Below are 27,547 nucleotides of genomic sequence, written 5' to 3'. Positions count from 1 at the left end.
TGGAAAATAGAAAGTAATTGAAAATAAATCTTTATTTCTGGTGTACTATCTGAAACCAACTGAAATGAAAAAAGTGTTGGAAAGTGAACAATCCCTTTAACTTGGAGCGTGTATCAGATCTAGGTTAAGTTTGGAACTTATTGGACTGCACTTTCCATCACTTCTGCCAGAGTTTTAGAGGTCCAAACCAATAACCTGAGCCAGAGCTAGAATCAGGGCTGATCAACACATAAATAAAAGCTAGTCATACAATAATGTAAATATAATACTGGTACTCAATGACTAGGTGCTGCTCCAGTAATAGAATAGGTTCCAATCTGTCAATCTGTGTGATAGAAACCGAAGCAATCATCAACTCCTGTACCCAATGTGTGTTACCTGATATGACTTTTCCTTGTGAGGCCTTTACAGACTCTCTTCTAATGTCCTGATTAAGCTAAAATGACTCGTTCGTGCAGCGTCCAGTTGTTATGTAAAACTGTCTATGTCCCTAAAGATATGTCATAAGAAAAAGCCAATGTCCTCATTACAGGAATATTGAGTTGGTATTAAGACTTATTTCTCACATGCCTTTGCTTTTTGTCTGTTTTCATATGGGCCTGTGTATCTTTAGAATGACCCGATTTCCCTTTAATTAAATGCAGCAAAACATTAAAAATTTCTGCTGTGTAACAAACATGTTAACATGGCCTCGGAAGGCACAGTTTAATTTATGTCTGTTTATAAAATCATCTAATTTGCTCAGTCCGTGCACTTTTAGAAAGCAATTCAGTTTTTTTGCAATCAAATAGAGTTTTGTTCCCTTATTTGCTTTGATTTTCTACTTTCTTGATGTTTAAGGTTTTTAATTTGTATTTTTTTTTTAATTTGGATAAATGAAATTTAAATTGACCTTATATGTCCAGATTTGGTCAGACAGTTAGGTTAATTAGATCATCCTACACTACTGTCAGGAAATATATGTCACATGGAGATTTGACAGATCCTATCAGTTTTCCTTTATTCAGACTGAAAATATAAAGGGCCGGTATCCCCTCTTGTTAAAAATGAATTTAATAAATAGTGATAATTTGTGATGAACATTCTTTTTACCTATTATTGTTGTTATGTCTTGAGCTACAAAGAGCAGCAGAAATATTAAAGCTACTCCATGTCTACAACCTTCTCCCATCCCTATTTGTTGTGACGGTATTGTTAGCAGGAGGCCATTATCCATGGGAATTATCTGTGCATTGGTAATCTAATTATGTACCTTGCAAGAACCAACCCTTTAAGGGTAAGGGCACACGGGCAGATTTGGGGAGATTAGTCACCCCGGGGACTAATCGTCTCTTCTTCGGGGGCCACAATCTCCCTGAACTGCCTTCCCCTACCCTACCGCTGGCTATAATGAAAAATCACCAGTGGGATGGCACTCGCAGCACTTCGTTTTCCGCAGTCGTCCAAAGTTACCTCACAAGGACACTTCAGGCGACTTCGGAAAACAAAGCGTCGCGAGTTGTATCCCGCTGGCGATTTTTCATTATAAACAGCGGGAAGTTATTGGAAAGCAGTTCCGAAAGATTGTTGCGCCAAAGAAGAGGAGATTTGTCGCTGGGTGACTAATCTCCACAAATCTGCCCAGGTGTCTTTGCCCTAATAGCTTCAGTTTTCCTGCTTTTTCTTAGGGTGGTGGCAGACTGGGAGATTAGTCGCCCAGCAACAAATGTTCACAACTTTGGGCAACTAATCTCCCCGAAATGCCTTCCAGCCGGCAGAACATTAATCGCTGGCAGGATGGCATATGAATCCCTTTGCATCACAAGGAAACTTCAGGTCAAATTTGGAAACCTGAAGCGATTCATATGCCATCCTTCCGGCGATTCATATTCTTGCCAGTGGGAATGCATTTCAGGGGGATTAGTCCCCCGAAGTGGTGAAGATTTGTTGCTTGGTGACTAATCTCCCGTCTGCCACTACCCTAAGAAAAAAAAAACCCCATAGATTTATCATGATTAATACAACAGGTGAAAGTATGTTCAGCACAAACCCTGTTCTGTGAAGTCATCTTGATCAATGGATATACTGACCCTTTCATCTCTTGGTGCCCCATCTCTGCTCATGGGACTTCACAGTTGTGGAAGTAAGAGAAATCACAACTTCTCCCAACCTCCACTCAGATTTCCTCATTGTGCTATTGACCAGAACAGAAGGATCAATGCTATTTGTTTCTCTATATCAGGGATCCCCAACCTTTTTTACCGATGAGCCACATTCCAATGTAAAAAGAGTTTGGCAACACAAGCATGCAAAAAATTTTAGGGAATGCCACATAGGGCATTGACTGGCTATTTGGTAGCACCTTGTGGACTGGCAGCCTACAAGAGGCTCTGTTTGGCAGTACACCTGTTTTTTATTCAAACTTCCCTCCAAGCCAGGAATGATAAAATAAGCACTTGCTTTGAGGCTCTTGAGAGCAACATCCAAGGGGTCGGAGAGAAACATGTTGCTTACGAGACACTGATTGGAGATCACTGCTCTACATGGGTAGTCAAATCACAGAGTGTAACTTTTCATTAGTCACTTGGTCAGATGGCCCTTGTGTGGCAGTTTTTAGGGTATCAGGGATAGCTTACTTAGAGGCACATTCATCAAAGGTAGAATTTCGAATTCACAAAAAAAAACTCCCCAAACTCCCATAAATTCAAAATTTATTAAAAATATCTCATTTTTAAAACTCAGATGAATTAGATCGACCCAAATACTCAAATCGAATTTGATTCGAATTTTAAAAACTGATTTCTCAGTTTTTTCCCTGAAAAAAATTCAAATGTCAGGAAGGCTCCACAAAAACTCCAAATTGATCCCTGGACCTCTCCCATTGACCTAAACAGCAATTCAGCAGGTTTTAGGTGGCAAATTTTAAATTTTGAGTTCTTATAGGCCCAGAGTATGAAATATCTCGAGGATTGAATTCGAAGTTTTTTTAAAAAACTAGAGTCGGATTTGACTAACTCCCCTAGTTGAATTTGACAGTTTTGACCATAGAAAATTCAAAAATTTGAATTTCAAATTCAAATTTTCAAATTGTCTCTTGATAAATCTGCCCCTTAAGTTTTCTGATGTTGTCCTTTCTGGTCTGTGCTCTGATCTTTTCCTAATCCTAGCCTACTCTCTGATTACTTTCTCTGCTTGCTCTGTTCATTCATCATTTCTGCAAACAGGTCCTGTATCTCAAACCTTTCCTCTCTGTGATCTGCTCAATTTCTCTAACTGGTCTGTTCTTTACTAATTAGTTTTATCTGACAGAGCAAAAAATCCACATATGCACCAAGAATCATACAAGTCGGTTGGAGATATGTCAAAAATACAAGTCAGAGATGTTTACAAAAATTTACAAAAATTTAAAATTTTACAGATGATGTATTGGTATAAGATTACAATATCAAAATCAGCTGAATTCATGTTGGGGGCATCTGTTCTTGAGCATGAAAAAACGTCATCAGTTTCGTTCTGTGTAGCTTCAGAAGAAGCTCAGTGTGTTTATAGCATGTCTGTTTATTTTATATTAGAATTTGAGAGGGACATTTTAAGTCCTGTCTGTGTTAAGCATAATTTTTCATTTCCATCTGTTGTCTCAGTAGGAGGAAAAAACATTTGCATTTTCTTGGCCTCGTTTAAAGCATGTTCTGTATGTTTTTGACAGATCTTTTGTGTTCTGAAAACCTTTATCTCGTTGTATGCAAACAGGACATCTGCTTGTGTTTATTCTCAACAAGAAATATCCAAATTAGGGTTAGGCCACAGCCTCGCAGTAGAGCCGGTAAATACTAACAGGAAAATATAACTAATTGTCAGGGCTAATATTTCATTCATTTGAGAGGTAAATAGATTAATGAAACTGTTATAATCCAGCCAAGCTGCTAGAGGAGCCAGTTATTTCTAAAACAAATTGTCTATGTATATAAAAGCATTAAAAAATATCAACTAACAGGATGTTTTGGAAGCATCTCTTCATTATTTATTCCATACCTAGCTAGTTTTATTCTAGTTATACACAGCCTGATTATAGTATATTACTATATATATTCTGATCATTTGTCCTCAAAGCCACAGGAGAAAATTTTAGATTCTAATATAATTTATAGCTACTGTATAAATAATACATGGAATTGACCTCTAAGAGGTTTTCTCCATAGACATACATTGACCAGTGCCCCTGGTGGCCAACTTCAGTGTTACATACCATCATTTTAATTTGTCTAGCTTTATAAACCATTTTCTTTTGAGCCCCACCATCTATAATACATAATACATTTCTCCCTGAATTTAAAATTTTTTTCTTTGATCCCCTGAAAAACATAACATGGGGGTTCTACTGTAGTATCTTTTATTAGTTTGTTTCTTAGTGGAATAACTCAGTTGTGACAAGCACAATGTAACACCTTGCACGATATAAATACAGATTTGTGGAGAGGGAATGTCCTTTATCCACAAAAATCTCATCTGTCTACGTAGATTTTGTTTTTTTTAAACATACATATCTGTTATATTGTTTTATTTTAGATCATTTAACCTCATATTATTTTTAACTAATGGATAACAAAAAAGTGTGTAAAAGGCAGGAAATATTTGTCACTTCTATTGCATATCTACATTTAACTTCCTGTCAGTTGAACCACCACCGACAAAGCAGATGTACAAAGCGTCCCTGTCATGAAGTTCTATTGCAAAATATGTATGGAACTGTACAGAGTTGTGTTATAAATGTGTTTCTGACGTTTCGGCCCTATCCAAGGCCTTTCTCAAAGTGTATATATAGTCAATATATATATTATATATATATATATTCAAAGTTCAACACTGTGTGTAGATTGTCAAATTCAGTAGTCCAAGGGTTACACGCGTATATATATATATATATATATATATATATATATATATATATATATATATATATATATATATAAAGAGAAGATCAGCACTCACTGTAGTATGATGAAGAAGTGTCGATTTATTTCACACAATTTTACATCTTATCCGATGTTTCAGTCCCACATGGGGACCTTGAGCAAGATCCCCATGTTGGACCGTAACGTCGGATAAGATGTAAAATTGTGTGAAATAAATCAACACTTCGTCACTATACTACAGTGAGTGCTGATATTCTGTTCATATATTACAGCATATTTGATCGTGCACCTCTGGCTTCAATTTGGATTGAGTGAGGTCACTACTAGGATACCTGGGAAAGTCCAGGACGGAGCTTATTTTTTAAAATCTTTTTATTCTGAACTGTTTATTTTGTTTGCTGAAAATGGAAATAAACTGCCGAAAAGAGTCTACACTGAGTTGTGTTTGTGCCGTGGGCTATTTAACCTAAGAATACTTAGCCCAGCTACCTAAACCCTTACTATACATATATATATATATATATATATATATATATATATATACACATACACATATACACATGTGTGTTAAATGCTGCTTAACTAGGGATGCACCGAAAGATTCGGCTGAATACCGAACCAAATCTGAATCCTAATTTGCATATGCAAATTAGGGGTGGGAAGGGGAAAACATTTTTACTTCCTTGTTTTGTGACAAAAAGTGACGTGATTTCCCTCCCTACCCCTAATTTGCATATGCAAATTCGGTTCAGCCAGGCAGAAGGATTCGGTCGAATCCGAATCCTGCTGAAAAAGGCCGAATCCCGAACCGAATCCTAGATTCGGTGCATCCCTAATTATAACAATAAGATTGATGCCAGCACTGCAATAATAGTCATTATATTGGACTGAAAATGTTAGAATGAAAGGAGATTATATCGTTACAGGCTGAAAACAGCCACTGACAGCAGCCGGTGTGCCCATAGCCCAAATCTGCATGTGTATAGGTTCAAACATAACAACAGACTAGGTGGAGCTTTGTTTAGACAACAAAATATCACAAAATACAGTAGAGGCTATTGCAAGTATTTTGCATTAAAAGGGACTTTTACTTAAACTTTTTATGTGTAGTTGAAAAAATAGTATGTTATAGGTTCCCAATACATTTAACTGAAACACAATTATAAACAAAACAAACAGATGTTTCATGGAGAGCTTAGTGTTCAGGACAGAGTTAGTTCCTCCTTGCACACAATATGTTGAGGTGATAAAAATAGTGGGAGGAAGGATAAACAAACGAGATGAGAATAAAGGTGGGCAAATACTGGACATCATTCAGGTATCCAATTGATCGTCTCACAGACTGCATGGTGAGATTTGTGATTTGGGCCAAGGCCTGAACAGTTGTATTTGACAGTAAGTGAAGAGTAGGCGTGGCTCTTTTCACTTCTTCATTGGCAGAGGTCCCCAATGACAGGGTTAATCAACAGATTACATTTTCACTTTGGACAGTTCATACCACAGGGTATTAAAATGTCCCCTACCAATGTAACATACATGCCAGCTTAAACTTTTTTTTACAGACATTCTGATACGAGGCTAGTTTGGGGTCCTGCAAAATGAGAAGATAGCAAGTTGTTGAGAGCATGTGTAGGTTGGAATACCTGCAGGGCTGGCCAAGCAGAGTTGTCTCCTGTATTTTTGAAACCTTCTCTAGTTTTCTTTTTCTCTTGGTAATACCCATTTTAGGGACAAGTAGCAGGCTGAGTTGTGGCTAAAGTGCTACAGGCCATGTGCTGATAGGGGCCTAAAGCTGGCCATACACGGGCAGATAAAGCTGCCGATATTGGTCCTTTGGACTCTTATCTACCCGTGTATGGGGGCTTCCGACGGGTCTTCCCGATCGATATCTGGCCACGATATTGATCGGGAAGGTTTGATTTTTAACCGACAGACCTGTTAGAGCCCCTTGGCGTATCGTAATTCGATCATTCGGCCATACGGCCGAAAGTTCGAATTACCCCCGATACAGCCATGCCGTTAGTGGCATATCGGGGAAAGATCCCTCGTTTGGCGATGTCGCCAAACAAGCGAATCTTTGAGTCTATGGCCAGCTTAAGCAGGTAAAAATGTTATGTTATACAGTTCAAGTGCTTCGGTTTTTTTTTTTACATGGCTGAAGTCCTTGATCTTAATGCATTGCATTAGCTAATTCTTTAAGTCAGTAGTTGTGCCATACAATCTGTATAAGTAGCATTGACTTTTAAAAAACATAACATTTTTTTATTAAAACCACAAAATTAAAAATTGTTCAGTTTTTTGAAAACCAGAACAAGACAGTGGGGAAAACATGAGTTTACTGTTGGGTGGGATCTGGAAAGGTCACACTTAAAACTGAAGTGCCCTTTACTTTTCAGTCACACTTACATCATTATGGTTTTTATGGTCTTTTCTTTTTTTCTTTTTGTGCCATTACAAACATGAATGACTATTTTCTGTTTTAAAACTGCAGAGTACTTATTAAAAACCCTAAAATGACAGGTGACATGGGCAGTTTCAGACATTTCTCTGCAGGCAGGAGAAGCTGCCAGGTGTCCTGTTCTCCATATACACGCACAAGGCTGTATATTACATAAAGGGTTATCTATTCAATTGGAAAAATTGTGCATTGTTTCATACATAAAAGAACCCTTCATTCTGTGAAGGCCCTAACAGACCCTACATATAGTCAGAGCTAAGAAAGTGATGAACAGTGGTAGTTTGTGTCGATTCCATGGCCTTTTGCCATATATAATTAATAAACCCATATTAATGACACAGTTGAAAGGATATCCTTTCATTCTCTTCTGCTGGTGTTGCTTAGTGTTAGGGACTACACTACACTGACATAGCCATACATTAAAATCAGTTAAAACATCATCATTTTGATCTTATTCAGTTGATAACCCAGATTATGTTCAACTGATAAGGCAAATACATTGCAGAATGAAAGGAAAGTGCTAGGGGGCCACATTTGCTTCTAGCAAATGTGGTGATTGGGAGGGTCAGCATTTTGATAAGTGCCACAAGTACTGTTTGCACACTTCTGGTAGGCAACAGCTTGGACAGCTACAGGAGAGAATCATCCAGAAAAGCAACTCTTGGGAATACAGCATAGTATATAACAAAGCCATAATATTAAAAGGTCGTTTTGGGAATCATTCCTGCTGCTGTTGGAGGTTAGGGCACTAAAGCTGGCCATCCACGTGCAAGACCAAGTCATTCTGATCTGATTATTTGGTACTTTGGTTAGTGATCGAATCAAAATGCGATCATATGCAGGCCTGGGGAAAGGCCACATCAATAGGAAGATCTTCTAAGATGCCCGATAGATATCTTGTAGATTTTCAGATTATCTGCTGAGCATGTAGCCAGTAACAGCATACATGGGCCAATAAGCTGCCAACTTGGACTGGAGGGGCAGAATTGGCAGCATATATTGGCCTGTGTGTGGCTATCTTTATGCACAAGTGAATCTTCTTGTTTATAATGCATGCGGAACACATCAAAATGCATAAATCAGGTTTATATGCGATGATTTACATGTAAGTGCTATTTATGAGTTCCTCAGTCTAGTGAGGAGCTCAATGGCTCTGGCTAAAGCTGCAGAGTGAAATGCAGGGCATCAGAACTACATTTATTTATATCTAAGTTCTGTGGAATGCATGAAACAAGACTTGATAGGGCCCTCAGGAGAGCAAGCAGTTCCTGCTGAACACTTTTGAAAAGTGGCCATGGAAGGTATTCAGGGATCCAGGAAACATTTCAGGAAGGGTGGTAGGAAAACTACATAATACTCTAATTAAACTTTAAAAATATTTAAAGCAAATATATTTGTTATATTTTCTGTGCAATGTATTGGTGTATCAATCCCATTGTAGAAAGGGATGGAGTTGCAAATCTGTTGGTACCAGTAACTCACTGTACAACTTAATTGTAAAAGTTATGTAGATTCTCAAATTAGAGCAAAGTCTAAAGCTGGCTATAGATGTAAAGATTTTTAAAAGATCCAATCGTTATTGTGAGACCACGATTATCTCGAAATGATCGTTTAAATGTATGATGTGACCATTTCAGGTGATATTGCCATCAAAACTGAAGTCTGCCTGCATGGCCCTGCAAACATAGATAGATTGCACTGGGACCAATAAAGATTTTTTAACCTGGCCGATCAATTTTCGGCCGGAAAATCGTAAGATGTACGATCGCTCGAATCCCACTAACCGCACGATAATTTGCTGGATTGGTCGGACTGCACTGGAATCGGTCTCTCACCAAAGAAGAATCGTCGCGTCTATGGGCCCCTTTAGTTACAGCTATAGCACACAACATTTTTAAAATCAAAATACTTCACCTGCCACTGGTCGGTTTCTATGCATTTTTGAATGGAATGTATTACTTTTGTACATCTATCTTCTATCATCCTCTTGAAGCTGGCAACACTGTGCTGCTCTATCCTACCAGATCCCAACACAATTCTCATTAGAGTAGCTTATTGCTTACTCCATTGCTGCAGCGGCTGCCTGAGAATTTGTAAAGCCTCTCTGTCTCAAAATCAAGGGGGAACATAGTATTAGTGACTTGCAAAATTGCTTGCATTCTATGTATATTTAAGGTCCGATATATCAAGTATCTGTACATTTGAACAAATTCTAATGATCTGTTCTACTTGGCAAAACATTACTAATACCTTTGGACTTTATATCTTCCTTCCAGTGCAGAAATACTTTCTCCAAACATACAATTTGCAGTAGGAATTAAGGATTGTGATGGCTGACAGTGCATAGTACTGCTGATAAGCACAATTATTCAGCAGAATTAATTAAAAGACTTTCTTTTCAGGCGTGCAGAGTTGGATGGTAACTATTCACAATCCCATGCAGGCTTTGTATTGCACTTATATAAATGAATATTGTACATTGATGTTCCCCTTTGCGTCACTACCCATCCACTAACTTGCATGTCATTCAGCTGGTCTGCGTCCATTGCTGCTTCAATCTACAAGGTGAAGCCAGACCCAAGGCTGAAGTGCTGTCTGAATGAACACCTGGTCCACTTCTTCCCTGGTTCTTTGTAAATGACCCCAATTGTATTTGTTCTCTATTCATCTGAGGACTCCTATAAGAAATCACTTTATTTGCACAAAGCAGAGATACCATAAAACCCGAAACCAGAAGATGAGCTGGGTGGGGACTAATTCTGTAAAAGGGGATAAAGGCATTTGTCTTCCCTTTTTACTTCTTTGAATGGAGCAACCAGGGCTGCACTGTTTATCCCAAAATAACCATTTCAGGAGTAAGAAACTGAATGTACAAATGTAATTTTGCCGAATTGTGCATCTGCTTGCTGCTTCAGAGGTCACTGTATGAATTGATCCTTCCCTAGTGATTTTCTTTGTTTGTGCAGTAAACTTGTAGAAAACACGAACTCTGTAAATAGGTTTTTTTGTCTAAAATGTGTGGGACTATTAGAAAAATGGGAAAACCCGGATGATCATGTTCTTTTTGTTTTTTTTAATTAAATAATCCATGCAGATAGTGTTTTGTTTGCAAACACTACCCTTTCCCTAGACTAGAGTCATCACTCTATTATCACAAATATCCGGTGCAAGGTGCAGAGTAAACCTGTGTGGACTCAAGGCATCCCTAGCATGTGGCACGAGGTAAGGACTCTTTAGCACCCTGTGTCCCTTGGAACGACCTAACTTGTGTGTCTAAATCAGGAGTGCCCATACTAATGCGAGGTCTACTTTTAGTGATGTTGTCAAATGATTTACATCCATAAAAGCATTGTTAGAATTGTGTTCCATGGAAAATAAATATTACTTAAATATTATATTGATATATGGGGAAAGTTATATTGCTATATTTAAGAATTGAATAATTTATTTTACTTAAGAAATAACTATGTAACCTTAACAGAATAAATATCTGAATAAAAAGAATGAAACAGGAGGGTTATTTATACAAGCTGTTGAGTGTCTTAAAATCTACTGATCACCAGCTAAAGGTCTACTGGTAGATCCCGATCTACCTTTATGGCACCCCTGGTCTAAATCATGTGCCCCCCCCAGCTACACCTCCTGAATACAGTGCTGCCAAACAGTATTCATGGAGGGAATGCAGGTCTTTGTGCTCCATTCTGGAGTGTAAAGGTCTGCAGCCATGGTGCAGGGCAGGGTGCAAACATGAACAAAAAACAAGGTGGTTTGTGCCAGTTTTTTTTTTTTTTTTTTTACACTTTTCACCCTGCACTTTACTTTGTAAATGAGGCCCCATATGTATCAATACCTTTGTTACAAACTATAAGGGGACCCACTTTGCAATAAAGAACTATCTGTATGTTTTTCCTGTGTCTGGATGGGTTCTCTACCACACTCCAAAACATATAGGCAGGTCATCTGTCTCGGGATTATGTTAGGTGATTGCGACCTTTGATTGTAAGTTTCACTGTAGCAGAGATTTGTGAATGATGTACATCACCTAAAAAGTGCTGTGTAGCATGTTGGCACTGTAATAATTAAGGGTAATAATGATAACAAACATGGAATTTAAAATAGAGCTGAAAATCCACAAACCTCTGGTTTAAAGAGGTTGTTCACCTTTAAATGAATGTCTAGTATGATGTAGAGCGTGTCATTCGGAGACAATTTGTAATTCTTTTTCATTTCCAATTATTTGTGGTTTTGAGTTATGTAGCTTTTTGGTCAGCAAGGCTCCAGTTTGCTATTTTAGCAGTCTGGTTGCTAGGATCCAAATTACCCTAGCAACCATGCATTGTCATATTTCTTTTTAGGCCTTCTCCTTTTCATATTCCAGTCTCTTATTCAAATCAATGCATTGTTGCTAGGGTAATTTGGATCCTAGCAACCATGCATTGATTTGAATAAGAGACTGGAAAATGAATAGGAGAGGGCATGAATAGAAAGATGACTAATAGAAAGTAGAAATAACAATTTGTAGCCCCACAAAGAATTTCTTTTTAGATGGGGTCAGTGACCCCCATCTGAAAGCTGGAAGGAGTCAGAAAGAAAAAGGAAAATAATTTAAAAACTATGAAAATTAAAAAACGAAGAATCTTCTTCACTTTACAAAATAAATGATCCCATGCATGATATGGTCCAATCCACTGTGCATTCTACAAACCAATTACACTGTCCGATCAACTAGATCACTGCAAGTAATATCACATTTTCTTCATTACTCCGCTCTTTACTAGGTGTGTATACTTATATACAAGAAATTGCAAAAGCTATTAATTTTGGGCTTCTATTGCATACAAGTGTATATTAACCCTTGGTGTACTTTCCAGTGTGTTAAGCTTTGGCATCTGGCAAATGGGAGAAATAGGGGTATACCTTGTACTGTTACCTATGTCTGCAGAGTGAACACAAATACAACTGTGTGCGTCATCTTATCTAATCAACAACTGCATCCCTTAATGTTGTCAGATGGAACAGCTCCTAAATATGACATGTCACCTTGCAACTACTAGAAGTGCTTTTGCTACTCTAGGACATATCACCTGCTTTAGGCAGATGCTGAATGGTAACACAGCATCAGGGATGTCAATCATGAATGGGTTAAACTAGTTATTGTATTGCAGTTGCCCTTTTATAATAAGCAAAACGTGTTTTCAGTGGGGAAGGAAGAGTTAACTATGAAGTCAACAGGTATAGACAGATCCAGGTATGTGATATGTTTGTTTTGCAAGGTGCTACAAATGCTTGCTCCGTGTAACCCGACACTGAGTAGGCTGGGCCAGCCATACCTAGGAAAGCAGGCAGCAATGCAAGAGAACTGGAATTTCAGGTCCTGGTGGGTAAATGCAGCCGGCCCTCCCAGGGCTGTGACTGTGCCTGTTGCTGTCAGCCCCACCGAGAAAGCAGGCATGAAGGACAGGGATGTTACTCTACAATTTGCTATAAACCCACGATAATTGGATTTCTGTATAAGGTAAAGTAAGATTTTTCTTGTTGGAATTTCTGCCCAGCGTAGGCCAGAGACCAGTCTGAGAGGCATCTGTTGCCTTCCCTTGTTCTCGATGAAGCAATGTTTTGAGGGGAAGATAAATTGCTACAGCCTTCCATAAGATATCCTTAATCTGTAATAATGATACCGTTGCCTAAAAACCATAAATAATGTATCAATATGTATGTTTTTAGCAGATGGTCACATTTATAGCATCCATGGCTTCCATTGTTTTGGTTCTGCAGTTTCTAGTCTCTTGTTGGTTGTGGGTTACCCGATGAACTGAACTGCAGATCAAATCACCATCATCTAGCCGCAAGTTTGAGGGGAGTTGTAGTTCAGGAACAGCTGTAAACATGAGCCTTTGGGGTTTTATCTTATTGATAAATGCTTGGTTATTTTGTTTGGCATACAAGGAGATAGTAGTGTTTGCTATCTAGGGTATTTGGCTCGGATTTGGCTCGGTTATGGTGACTGAAACAGTCAGTATGTCACGATAATGCCTTTCTGTCTGGCAGGGAGAGGCTTTAGTGAAACCTGTAACTCGGTTCATTCATTTTCTCTCGACAGACTATGCATTAGACTGCAGTGATACAGTCAGTGATTGTCCATTAATACTGTTCTCATTCATTACCCAACTGTTCATGAATAGATAATTATAGCACACATAAACATTGTAGGTTTTAATGGATTTTATACATGAGAAGGTTTTCTGGTAACATATCCTTTTGTCAGTGTAAGAGCTAAAAAATGCATTCAATATCTGCTTTTATGTGATTATGAAACAAATGTTTACATTACCTAAAAATGCTACATTATCCTGATTATTAAGCAGAGCAGTAGCAGCAAAAGCCTAGAAATTGTGATCTATTGTCAGGCAAAAAAACCCCACTGTTGTCTCAACACTATCTCTTGCAAACAAATAAGAAAAACAGGATCCTTTTGTGTGGCTCTTTGTTTCGCAATTTCAACTCCCTGCACCCACGGCAGACGAGGAGTTGTAGCTTGGCAATAAATAGAGACCACAGGTTACAGACTCTGAGATAAGTCCATTGTTGACTGTGACATGTTGTTCCCCACCTCAGCACTAATAGAACAATCATTTGCTTGAATTCTCTTTGCTTGTTGTTAGCAAATTTTCTACCCAGACAAAAATCATTAGATGCATAATCGTTCAGTGCTCACTAACCTCACAATATTTTTCAGATAGCACGAAAGTTTGTAGAAAAATATTGTGAGGTTAGTGAGCACTGAACGATTATGCATCTAATGATTTTTGTCTGACATCGGTCAGGAAATCTTTGGTCAGGGTAGAAAATTTGCATCAGTCACAGTGAAATGTATCAGTTGTTTGCAGGGCTAAGCAGGCAGCTTCCCTCAGTTTCCAAGCTTCAACTAGACAAAATTGCTCGAAATGGTCGCTTTTGTTGATGGGCAAATCGTGCATTTACTGTAATTGATCATTTCAGGTTTTACGATAACGACAAGATCTTTTAAAAATCTTAACACCTATGGCCACATTAAGACATCAGAATGCATTCTGCTCATAGGTTTTGCAGAGTAGCCGGCTTTTTAGGAAAGTACAAAGTTAAGTTTTACAGTGAGCAGACCCAGACTGGCAGTATGGACATTTTGGCAAAAGCCAAGGGAAGATTTAAGTGCCATAGCTTTATTTTGAGTCTCTGAGGGCTTCAGTGTATTTATAAAAGGCCTGGTCCTATATTGAACCGTAGTCCAGAGCTGAAGGCAAGCCACTTATAATGTTGTACTACAAATTCTACAATAGATACCAGGAAACAGCTGGAAGCCCTGTGAGCAGAGAGGTGGGTAGGCACAAGCCAATGCTGAAATATGGGCAGGTACACAAACCTATTGTCATAATCTGTATGAGCATCAGTGAACAGCTTTGATGGAAATCTGACAGTTGCTTGATTGCAAACTTAATTTTCCATCTATTTAAGAAGATGACATTTGTCAACTTTTAGAGTCAGCCCACGCATTTCATGGCAAAAAACCTCATTTCCAGAAGACTAGTTTTGTTATGTGGATCCTGCAGTGTTAGGAGGTGTAGTAAGGTAAGATCTATGGAAAAGGTGTGGAGAGTGAATATGATGAGTAAGCCATTATTCATGTTGGGAAAAGTGAACACAGAAGACAAAGTATAGTAGCTTGAATTGCAGCAGACAGCATTGAGTTTGTGATAGATCCTGCTGGAGAACATCTGTTGTCTGGTATATTATGCACTGGTAGAGACCAGAGGGTCAATTTAGCTGTGGAGTTGCCAACACCAGATAAAGTGAATTTCCAACTACATCCAAATGCATTTTATGATGTAAACACAAAATGTGAAGTTGTTGTTTTGACCCCCAATATAAATAAGAGCAATGCTTTAGAATGAATGGCGTATTGTGCTAGTTTCTAATAATGGGCTGAGAGTCAGTATATACAAGTATATAGAGAGTGCCTAAAAAGATGCAATGAATATGACAATGAATATGTCAATTTCCAGCCAAATTGAAAGTGCCCAAATGTTCCACCCATGGTGTGCCCTGTTATAGTTGCATTTGGCCAGACAAACTCTGTTTACCATGACATTTTGTAGTAGACCCCCCCCTAGTTTAGATTTGTGCTGAAATTATTACTACATGGCAAAAGTAAATATGCTGTTTAAATTTCACTTTCTCTTTGTTGTGGTAGATGTTCAGTACAGAAGAGGGGCATAGGTTATTCTGCTCACAGGATCTTATTTATCTCCATGTTTGTTTTCATGCACATGATAGGAGACTGCCATCTTAATGCCACAAAAAAAGTGGAAAAAAATCCCTGTGCTGCAAGCATTATTGTAGGGCTCAATTCAAAATCCATCTAACATATCCGCCTTTGTTTGAGTGTGTGAGAACACTGAAATGTGTGAAGGAAACCACAGAAGACAGTGAGAGAACATACAAACCATAAACAGATAGTGCCCTGGTCAAAAAAGACCCCCCCCCCCCCAGCAGTGAGGCAGCAGAGCAATAACCGCAGTGTCATCAAGAAAACCTGTACAAACCCTTCCCACATTGGGAAGACTCTTGAAAATGCCTCCCAGAAAATCGTATGAATGAATCTAAATATCATTGCATTGGTAACTATAGTCCCAACATGTGAGTGGCTGCATTCTAGGAAGATGCAGAACATTATCCACCAGTCCACATGTTTTATCACTCATTTTCAGTGTCTTGTGACCCTGTAAAGCTGCCATCGCCTCATTGTTATAATCTCTCCTTTCCCAAACCCCAGGGACAAGGTCTTACCTGCTTATCTGATTTTGTTCAGATGCTTTGAGCAGCGAGTGGTAGAAATGTGCTGTGTTATAACTTGTTGTCGAAATACAGAAATGTATTCTCCTCTTATAGCAAAGACCACATGGGACAACAATGAAGCAAGTTACGCCACCCACGTGAGGGCAGGCAGACAACTAACTCTGAGTTAGTCAGCGACTTTAAGGGGGGGCCACATGGGACATAACTGTGAGTTTGCAATTGATCCTCAGCATTCAGCTCAGATTCAAAAGCAACAGTTATGACCCATGTGCCCCCCGTTAAGTCATTGATTGGTTAATTATTTTGCACATACAAGCTATTTGCCCAGTTTTTATTTTTACCCTGAACAATTCCTTTAAACTTCTAGGATTACATTCATTCACGATAAGAACATCATGAGGATAAATATCAGGTGACTAAAGTTACGGTGTGGCCCTACCCTATAATGAATCACCAACACTCCCACTTTCCAAACTTTCCTCTTCTGCTTATGGCTTTTCACTCCTTGTTTGTTCTCTTATATAAGCAAAGCAACAAATACACCCTATTAGCCACCAGTAAAAACGAGGGCCCTCGACAGCAGAGACAGCTCAACTGTTTGCTAGTAAAGGAATGGTAGTGGAAGCCCTGGAGTGCTCCTGATGAAACATTTTTTGTGACTATATGAGCAAAGGTCAGTGCCTTTCTGCTGAGTCACCTTTTAATGTACTGCACACCCAGAAGAGGAATGGGAGAGAAAGAAAGAGGAGCTCCCTTTGTGCAAGGAGAAAGAAAAAGAGGATCTAGGTGTGTTGCAATTATACTCTGCTCTCCTAAATAAACCCCTCCCTAGGCAGTTAGAGTATAGGGGAGAGTGCAAAACCAGTTCTGCAGACATCTATGTCCTATGACCTTTAAAGGGTGATTTTTTTTTTCCCCTGCTGAATAATAAGCATGTCTAAGATGGTGGAATACCAAGCCTGTCTCACACAGCTTTCAAAGTAAAGATTATGGACATTGGGAGACCAGGATTTGTGGGAAGGACACAAAAGCCTAAGCCTAGGGAAACAAGATTTTAGGGGCGGCATGCCCCCCAGCTGTATCCAAATTGGTTCTGAAACACTGGGGAAACTCAGGAGATTTGATCGTTTTTTAGATTTCCCACTCGCCAATCTTCTGTGCTCCAGACCTGACAAAGGAAATTTACGGGTGCCCGATATGTGAATCCAGCCCTGGACATTGGCATATGACTAAAGGTATGGGACCTGTTATCTAGAATGCTTGTGACCTGGCGGTTTCCGGATAACGGGTATTTCCATAATTTGGATCTCCATCTCTTAAGCTTACTAAAAAGAATTTAAACATTAATTAAACCCAATAGAATTGCATCTAATAAGGATTAACTATGTCTTAGTTTGGATCATGTACAAGATACTGTTGTATTATTACAGACAAAAACAGAATTTGAATTATTTGATAAACATGGAGTCTATTGGAGATGGTCCTCCCTTAATTCGGAGCTTTCTGGATAATGGGTGTCCTAGATAATGTATCCTATATGGTAAAAGAATGGCAAATAGGCACAGGTGTACACAGTGAACAGTGAAATTGCCAAGAAGGGTAAAGGGCTTTAAATAAATGTTGTTTTGTAAAAGTAACAGATATAGCTACTAAAAGATGTACTTGTGTGTCATTAACGGTTAGGCCCAGTGGTCAGATAAGTCCAATAGAAGCCGGGATAAACATGCAGTTTTCCATGACTGTGAAGTGTGCACACAGGCCAACGATGTGTCTGTCATTGCCCTTTAATGGAGGGAGTGGATCCACTTGGATTGGCTTATTCTCCCAACTCCAATGAATGGACATAGATTAGTGTAGCTCTAGTGGGAAAAATTGTATATCTGGCTTGACAATATTGAGTAGAGTTGGGGGTTGGTAAAAGGATTGCAGCTTCTTGCATTCAAAGTGAAGCCTTCTGAGATCATAATCATACTTGTCTCATGCCATACACACAGCACAGCCTAGATACCAAAAATGAGAGTTTTCATTCTCCCATAAGCATCATGGGCAGAGACATGCAAATCACTCCTTTATGTCCCTTTGGCCAACTATGCATCTAGATCTGCTGGTTTATAGCACAGACTATAAAGCCTAATGGTTCAGAGCCATATATCAAAACTCGCAGACAGCCTGTTTCAACCTTGTTAGATCTCATCAGTGCAAGATATTGGAACATGGCTTCTGAGAGGTAGGACTTGGAGAGTAGCCAAACCTGGTTGTACTCAAACACCATCAGTTTTATTTTGCGACACCCCTAAACCAATGGCATGGCTACAACAACACCAAGGATTTTGCATTGAAAAACAAACATTAAAATTATCAGTCTACCTTTTTTTCTTTGAATTTGGCATTGGGAAGTCACCTAAAATACCCTTAGCAGGGTGTGTTCATAACTCAAATTTGCATTGAAAGGAATGTAATTGCTGTTACCTCTCCTTGCTTATATGTTCTTATATGATATTTCATTCTGGCTCTAGTTACTAAGTTATTGTTTTTTCCACTAAAAAGCTACAGTCAAAACCTGTGCATAGTTTGTTTTCTGCTCTGTGCTTTACACTTTACCCTCTGTTTCACAGTACACTATTATTATGGAATGCAGATATATCAGTCAATCAAAGTATAGCCATTGGGTTTCAGGTAAGATTGCCTGGTGTTATTATTTCGTATGGCTATAGACAGACCTGGTTGAGACCTGTCTGATGGATTAAAGGAACAGTAACACCAAAAAATAATTGTGTTTTAAAGTAATGAAAATATCATGTACTGTTGCCCTGCACTGGTAAAACTGATCTGTTTTCTTCAGAAACACTACTATAGTTGCTGTGTAGCAATGGTGGAAATTGAAAAAAGGCTACATGGCACAGGTTAAATAGATAACACCATTGTGTTCTACAGAGCTTATCTGCTGTGTAACCTGAGCCTTTTCTCTTTTGAATGGCTGCCATTGCTACACAGCAGCTTATTTATATAAACAGTAGTGTTTCTGAAGCAAACACATAACTTTTTCCAGTGCAGGTCAACACTGCATTATATTTATATTACACTTTAATTTTTTGATGTTACTGTTCCTTTAAGTCCTCCAAGGGTTCTTGATATGCCCCCCTGCCCACGGCCTTTATAGACCTGCATGTATTGTATTGTCATTTTAATCTATTCAATACATATATGGATAGCTAAAACAAACAGGATAACTGTGTTTGGTGGGATGGGTTTATTCTAGTTTCTATAAATTCTATCATTGTCAATACTATGGTGCACTGACTTGTATTTTTTCTTAATTTTATATGCAAATGATGCAGATGTTTTATACCCATTTAAAGGTAATAGAGGTGGTTGAAAAAAACACAATTATGTCAGCTTTAATCTTTCAAGAACCTTATACCAGAATCAGCAGCATTAGATTTAATACTGAACTTTACTAATGTAGCAGACCATCTTGATAACATAAGTTGCTGGTATTTCTTTGATCAACTTGAGAAACATGTTAACTAATATATCAGAACTATATATCAGATTGAAATGTTGGGGTGAAGGCTTATTCAGCTACCACTGGGAAATAGAAGTCTGGAAAATTAAATAAATTGTACACATTTTAGATAAACAATAAGAAATTACAAAAAAGAGAGAGAGAAAACAATTGAAACAAATAATTTGTGGCGTATGCTTTGAGAACAATACATATTTTGTTAAGATGGACTGCCCATTTAACAAGAACATGGCTGGCCAATGAATAATTTACTATGTAACTTTTATTCATCATAATGCCCAGATGGGCTCAGTATAGAATGGGAGGCAAAAGTTACACTTCTGATTAATTTCTTTAGACGTTTGGGTGGTTTGGGGAAAAGGAGTGTTGGAGGATTGTACAAATCATTATTATTATTTCATGTATATCCCTCAGAATAAATAAAAACTCTCAGCACCTCCCAGCTACAAAAGTTGCAAAAACACACTGAGAATTGTAGTTCCAAGACAGCTGGAACACTGCAGGGTGATAATCCCCTCTAATACATAGTCCTAGGGTTTCCAGCTACTGCTGAGTTAAGAGTGGTTCCTCCGAAATCCTTCTGTGCTTAAAAAGAAATATTACAGCATAATAAAGTATGAAAGCCTCAGTGTTTATAATAAATGCAACAGAACCAAAAGCAATAGTGGTCATTTGCAACCATTGCATTGGACTTAATGCACTTTCAAGAGCAATCTCCATGTTTTTACCCTTTAAGAGGTGGTACTTTTTTTTTTTAATTTCTTTTTATTGCATTATTTAAATATACATTACCAACTTAAATAAATCTACTCGGCATCCATTCAGTTATCTGCTGAGCAGTATAGTTATAGCATATCAAGTTCAAGGCACATGTTAATTTTTTCCTTTGATTCAGTTTGGATTGCAAGCCTTTACATGAAATTGTAGTCTTTAGAGAACTTTTAGTATTAGTAAGTTATACAATGGCTCATTCTTCAATTGATCTTCATTATTTAGTTGTGATAGTTTTTAATTATTTGCCTTCTTCTTCTGACCCTTTTCAGCCTTTAAATGGGGGTCACTGACCCCATTTACATAGTAACATAGTAAGTTAGGTTGAAAAAAGACACGCGTCCATAAAGTTCAGCCTTTTAAACATTTTTAACCTGCCCAACTGCTAGTTGAGAACAATACAAACGAAAAAAACAAAAAAAAACAAATGTCCTGTAAGGCTACAAATGTGCTGTTATTGCAACTTTTTATTACTCATCTTTCTATTCAGATCCTCTCCTATTCATATCCCAGTCTCTTATTCAAATCAGTGTATGATTTCTAGGGTAATTTGGACCCTAGCAACCAGATTACTGAAATTACAACCTGGAGAACTGGATAAAAAGCTAAATAACTCAAAAAACACAAATAATAAACAATGAAAACCAACTGCAAATTGTCTCAGAATATCACTCTCTACATCATATTAAAAAGTAACTCAAAGGCGTTACCCATTGAAAAAAATATGACATGTTCAGATTCCTTATGTGTAATGAAAATTTGGTACATATGGGATTTCTGTTTGCATTTTGCACCAGAACACGGCCCTTGAAGTTTGACACCATACAAAATACAAATTATATTGCATTTGGACAAGAACATTGAAAACCTATGTACCCCTAAGGGTAGAACTACACAAGTGCTTTTACCTGTGATAGCATCCGTTCCGACGTGCTGAGATGAATCGCAGGCATCACGTTGGATGTGCCGAATCTAAGGTAAGTGATAGGAATGTCGGATGTTGTCTCTGTGTACATCCGACACAACTGTCGGATGAAGATGCAAAATGCATCGTTCGCATAGGGTTGCCACCTTTCCTGGGAAAAAATACCGGCCTCCATATATATATATATATATATATATATATATATATATATATATATATATATATATATATATATATATATATATATATATATATATATATATATATATTTTTTTTTTTTTTTTTTCCCCTATTAATAACATTGGGATCAACCATTATTTTTACCGGCCAGGTGGCAACCCATACGTTCGCATCCGACAGTAGTGTCGTGTCAGATGCACACAGCGTTAAAATTCTGACATTCCTATTACTTACCTTATATTCTGCGACGCCTGCGATTCATCTTAGCACGCTGGAATGGATGCTATCGTAGGTAAAATCGCTCGTGTAGTTCTACCCTTAAAATCCTATACGAATGAGTTGTGGAGTTCTCCTCTCGTGAGTTTTTATCCTTTGATAAATATGACCGACAATGTTGTAAATACAGTTACCCTTAGGGCTCTTACACACGGGTGTTTTTTTGCTGCGCTCCCCTGCTTTCTTCTGTTCAGCCATAGGGGAGCACAGGAGTAAACGCACTGAATTATTGTCAAGGGGCTGTACTCACACAGATGCATGCAAACGACAAATGCAGGCAGAATGCAACATGCTGCGTCTGTTGGAGTACAGCCCCCTTGACAATAATTGTGTTTACTCCTGCGCTGTGTGTGAGAGCCCTAATGAAAGTGGAACCAACCACCACTGAATTCATGTCTACCATTTGGTTTGTGCAGTCTTTTCAGCTGCAGGCTTTTGAGTTCTGAGACTGAACTGATAGACTGTAAATGAACTCCCTGAGTTGGTAAATAGTTCTCTTTGCTCTGAAGTTCATGATTTATTTTGACTCTACTGAGGCAAAAGGTCTCTTGTATCTGATGTTTACGTAATGTGACGCAGTATTTTGATCAGGTGTAAAAAACTGTGTGTTGATGCCCTTCCAACCAGCCCTTCCAACCTCTAACCATGATGCCATGAGAGTGAAAGAAGAATGCAGTTGCTCAAAATCCCATACAATTCCCCTTTTCAACCCTATCTACTCTTTCAGGTGTTTCCCATTTTGGTTAATAGGAGCTGGCAGGGGATGATTTTGGGCTTGTTTAAGGCTCTTACTGACGAGCGGTTGAAGCTGCGATCCCCTGCGTTCCGTTTTTCTGCGTTCAGCCGCAGGGGAACGCAGGAATAGACGCATTAAGTTTTTTTCAATGGGACTGTACTCACACAGGCGCGTGTAGGCGCCGAACGCAGGTTGAGACGCAACATGCTGCTGTGTGAGTACAGTCCCATTGAAAAAAACTTAATGACTAATATTAAAGGGGTAGTTCCCCTTTATGTTAACGGTTTGTATGTTATATAATGGCTAACTATAAGCAACTTTTCAATTGCTTTTCATATTTTCTTTTTTTATAGTTTTTGAATTATTTTCCCTCTTCTTCTGATTTGTTTCAGCTTTCAAATGGGGTCACTGACCCTATCTAAAAACAAATGCTCTGTAAGGCTACACATTTTATATTGTTGTTGCTCCTTTTTATTATTCATCTTTCTATTCTGGCCGACTCATATTCTTATTCCAGTTTCTCATTTAAATCGGTGCATGGTTGCTAGGGTAAATTTACGAGGATTCGTACGATCAGATCTGCGTCTATGGCCAGCTTAAGTCTCCATCTGCAAGACTAGCACATAGTGCCATTGGTTCTATCAAAAAATCCATGTTTGCAGATTTGTCAGAAGCTTTTACTGGGGTGCTGGCTTTGTGCTGCAGCCACTTGTAAGATGTGTCCAAGTATTAATAAATGCTCATGATACCCCACTATTCCAGGAATGTGTTGGGCCTGTAAGCTATAAACTGTGGGTTACTGGTACAGTTTGTGGGGAGGGGGGTTACCTATCTTGTAAGCAAAATAAATGTTTGAAGGCAGAGAGTAGTGATTATGACTTGGTCCAAAGCTTGCAAAACATGTTGGTTCAGTTATAAGTTGGACTGGCTTGCGATATCTAAAAATAAATGTGTGGGTTAAAGCAGGAGGCATGTCCAAGGGCTAATTTACAAACCGAGCTTCTATATTAAATTGCACAAGTGCAGTTGCCATTAGCAACCTATTAGCTATTTGCCATAAATTTCTAGCTTTTAGTGCTTATTGATTGCTATTCACAACTGCACTTGTGCAATTTAGCACCTAAATATTCATATATTTGTTCCCAAAACTCCAGGAAAGTAATAGATTATTGTTTAAAGCACCCCTCCTTTTTCAGTTTAATCCTTTGTCTTCAACCCTTCTGTGACCAGTGAATATGGATCAAGTAAGGGTCATAGAAATGGCAGCACACTTTAGATGGGTACAATTATAGGTCATATATATTTTAACCCCTCTTTAAATGACTAGTTGAGAACCTTTAAAATAATTAAAGGTAGTAAACAATGTATACTGCAGTTTGTCTCTGAATGCACCCTGCCTGTCTTGTATCCATGATACTGTGTAATTTCAGCTGCCTGAAAAATAACATGCATAGTGACTTGCTTGTGCTATAACAGAGTAGAAGGAAATCTACATCTGTATAAGAAAATAACACACAAGTTACCTGTTGCTGGATTCCATATGGGTGCAAATTGCATAATTTCTTGTGTAACGATGATTGTGGCACAAGGGAATGCGCTAACATGGAGGTACAAGGCAGGTGTCTATTTCTGGGCTTCCTTTTGTCAGTGCGCGGGTATGGGATCTGTTATCTGGAAAAACATTATCCAGAAAGCTCTGAGTCTCCCAATAGACTGTTTAAATCAAATTCACATGATTTCCCTTTTCTTTGTAATAATAAAACAGTACCTAGTACTTGATATCAATATCACATTATTCCAGACATTTTCAAATCATCAGTGTTTATTCATGTGCACCTTACTTATGGGGTTCTTATCAAAGGTCAAGTTAATTTTTACCTGAAAAATTCGAGTTTTGGAGGGTATTTTTCAGTCAATACTTGAATTTTCAGTTTAAAAAAAAACCTCATTTTTCGAGATGAATTATATACCCTGAACCTGGAAATAGCTTGATTTGAAAATACTCCAGCTAAACCATGTTGAGGTTGTAGAAGTCAATGGCAGACGTCCCTTCAACCATTTGAAGATGTTAATAGCCTTCATGATCGGGGTTTTTGCTGGGTTTCACTCAAAAATTTGATTAATTCGAGCTATTCAAGTTTTTGTTTTTTTTTTGCCAAAAACTCAAATTAATTAGAGTTTTCAGGTTCTTCAACCTGAATTTACTGATTCGAGTTTTTTCTTAAAGCAGAAAGCATTCAAGTTGGGAGCTCATTCGAGGTATAAAAAAAACTCACAAACCTCTAAAACTATAAATAACACCATTAATGTCATCAGTCTATGATGACATTTGTATGGATGTTGCACTAATGTTCTTAACAGAAAAAAAAACTATTATGTACATATTTTTGCATACGGCACCAGCAATGCACAAGTAAATTTGACTAATTAAACCTTATGCTGGCTGGGTACAAACACTGGCATCAACATTTCATTTTTTAGGTGTCTATATTTGAGGGTTAGAAGAGAGTAAACATTTTACGACCACATAAAGCATTATCTGTCCCATTAAATATTCGGAAACTGATACTGAAAGTGTTATTCATTCTCTAAAATGCTCTTGTCTTCAGCAGTGAATATGTCAAGTGTTGAGTCATTTATCAGAATCATTACCTGCTGCAGGCCAGTAGAATGGACTGGTTTCTTGATTAGGGCCATTGGCCTTTGTGGCATTGAAGGGGTAAAGACATTTGAAAATTTCAAGGTGGGGTAAATATTTACCATTCTTTTGTATCATGTTAATGGGTTATTTAATGTCGTTGGAGGAATGTGTCTTTTTTTAGATTATATGCTTATCTTATGTTGGCTAAGGACAGAATTCTCTGTGCAGCAAAGATGATTGCTTGAAATGCAATTGTATTTATGTGTTATTATGTGTTTCATAGTGTGGTGCTCAAGGGCAGAAATCCTTAAAATATTTGTGTTCCTCTGGCTGTCATGTCCGTAATCTGTTTCAAACAGACTGTAGCTGAAATATGAATCACTTTATATAACGCTGTGTATGCAAAGAAAGAAAGCGGAAACTGACATGTTTTTGCACAGACTTGCATTGGAGTTGGCCCCTTACTCACAGATTTCTTTATCCTTGGTCACTTTGTTTGGTAATCATTTCGGCTAAGGAAAGTATGCATTGTTCACCTTTGAGATAACATTTAGTATGATGTAGAGCGTGATATTCTGAGACAATTTGTCATTTTTTTTTATTTGTGGCTTTTGAGTTATTTAGCTTTTTATTCAGCAGCTCTCCAGTTTGCAATTGCAGCAATCTGGTTGCTAGGGTCCAAATTGCTCTAGCAACCATGCATTGATTTGAATAAGAGGCTGGAATATGAGCAGGAGAGGCCCAAAAGTAACACTACATTTGTAGTCTTACAGAGAATTTGTTTTTTTAGATGGGGTCAGTGGGCGCCATTTGAAAGCTGGAAAGAGTCAGAAGAAGAAGGCAAATAATTGAAAAAAACAATAGAAAATAAAACAACAAAAATAACCAATCGCAGGGTTTCTTAGAATTATAACACTTTATAATATGCTGTTCATTAAGTAGTATTCAAGATCCATTATTGTTATTCTCTCTATTTATTCACCTTCTGTGTCTAAAACATTAACCTGTTACTATGTAAAGGCACAAAAGTAAAGTGTACAGTCAATACATACTGTCTGTTCAGTAACTCATAACGCCATATTTTATTCAGTGCATGGGAACTTATTTATCTGTTTGTTTGTACTTAAACTTGCTGGCACTATATCAATAAATGATGATGATGACATCCTGATCTGTTGATGTATTAAAAATAGGTATAGCCCCCATATATGTTAGATATGTATTGACTTACCAGCAGGAAGTTGGATGTGGGTGCCAAGTCCCAAACCTACAACCAAAGGGAGTGGATTAAGCAATGCGCAGGCACTCCACAAATCCCAAATGTACTTGACTACATTTGGGATTTTTCTACAGGTATGGGACCTGTTATCCAGAATGCTGGGAACCTGGGGTTTTTGCGCATAAGGAGTCTTTCTGTTATTTGGATCTTCCTACCTTAAGTCTACTAGAAAATCATGTAAACATTAAATATGTATTATTTATTCCAATAAGGATTAATTATATCTTAGTTTGGAACAAGTACAAGGTACTGTTTTATTATTACAGAACAATAGGAATTTGTTTTATAATAAAATGTATTATTTGGATAAAATTGAGTCTATGGCAGGGAGGCCTTTCTGTAATTCTGAGCTTTCTGGACAACAGGTTTCTGTATAACGGATCCAGTACCTGTATTAGGTCCAGTGGGTGAGATGGACAATACCTACAGCAGTACAGTTGCAGTCAGGGAAGGATTTAGAAACTGCGTAGACAAGCATTTATAATTAATCTGTTATAGCACTACAATTTATATCATTTTCTGTAAAATCAAAATCTGCCATTGGGAACTGGAATAAAGAAGCATTTTGATAAACTTCTGAAATCACATATAGCTGGCCATTCCTTTCCTGTTTTTCAAAGGAGGTTCAGCCCTGCTTTGATATACATTTTCTACATTAACCATTCCTCTCAACTGTCCTGTTTTCAAAGGGACAGCCCCTCTTTTGACAGCTCAACCTGCAGTCCCTCATTTGTACTCGAAAGTCCTGTTTTGCTCTGCACTGAACAGCCAGAAAAAGAAACAAAGTTTCTAACTTAATTGGCTTTTGGCAGAAAGACCCAGAACATAAGAATACATTTGTAACAATTCAAATGTATCTAGATTATCAATCAGGATAAGAAAATAAGTAATTGTAACACTATAAGATAAACAGGTCCCTTGGGAAAAGTTACTCACAGCTTAAAGAGCAATTCACCTTCATTGGCAAAACTAATAACTGAAAAAAACCCCACAGAACTATGTTCAAACTTTTATAACCTGCGAAATTTTGT

General features: G+C 38.0%; 1 protein-coding gene across 6 annotated transcripts in view; it reads left to right on the top strand.

Moving 5' to 3' along the window:
* The window catches only part of elf1.L (E74 like ETS transcription factor 1 L homeolog), a 65,822-nt gene that overhangs the window by 21,426 nt on the left and 16,849 nt on the right, over window positions 1-27,547 (top strand). The window contains exons 1-2 of one of the 6 annotated variants that reach the window (XM_041581059.1): window positions 12,715-12,865; window positions 25,206-25,339. The exons of 3 other annotated variants lie outside the window; for them this stretch is intronic. The gene's annotated coding sequence lies outside the window, so the exon portion shown is untranslated. Of the gene's footprint in view, window positions 1-12,707; window positions 12,866-18,835; window positions 18,859-25,205; window positions 25,340-27,547 lie in introns of those variants that run through there. 2 more of the 6 variants (XM_018245232.2, XM_041581060.1) reach the window with 2 other exon arrangements.

Source organism: Xenopus laevis, chromosome 2L (genome assembly GCF_017654675.1).
Source record: "Xenopus laevis strain J_2021 chromosome 2L, Xenopus_laevis_v10.1, whole genome shotgun sequence".
Taxonomy (NCBI): Eukaryota; Metazoa; Chordata; class Amphibia; order Anura; family Pipidae; genus Xenopus; species Xenopus laevis.
Note: the sequence above shows the minus strand (reverse complement) of the source record. Positions and strands in the feature narration are given on the sequence as shown.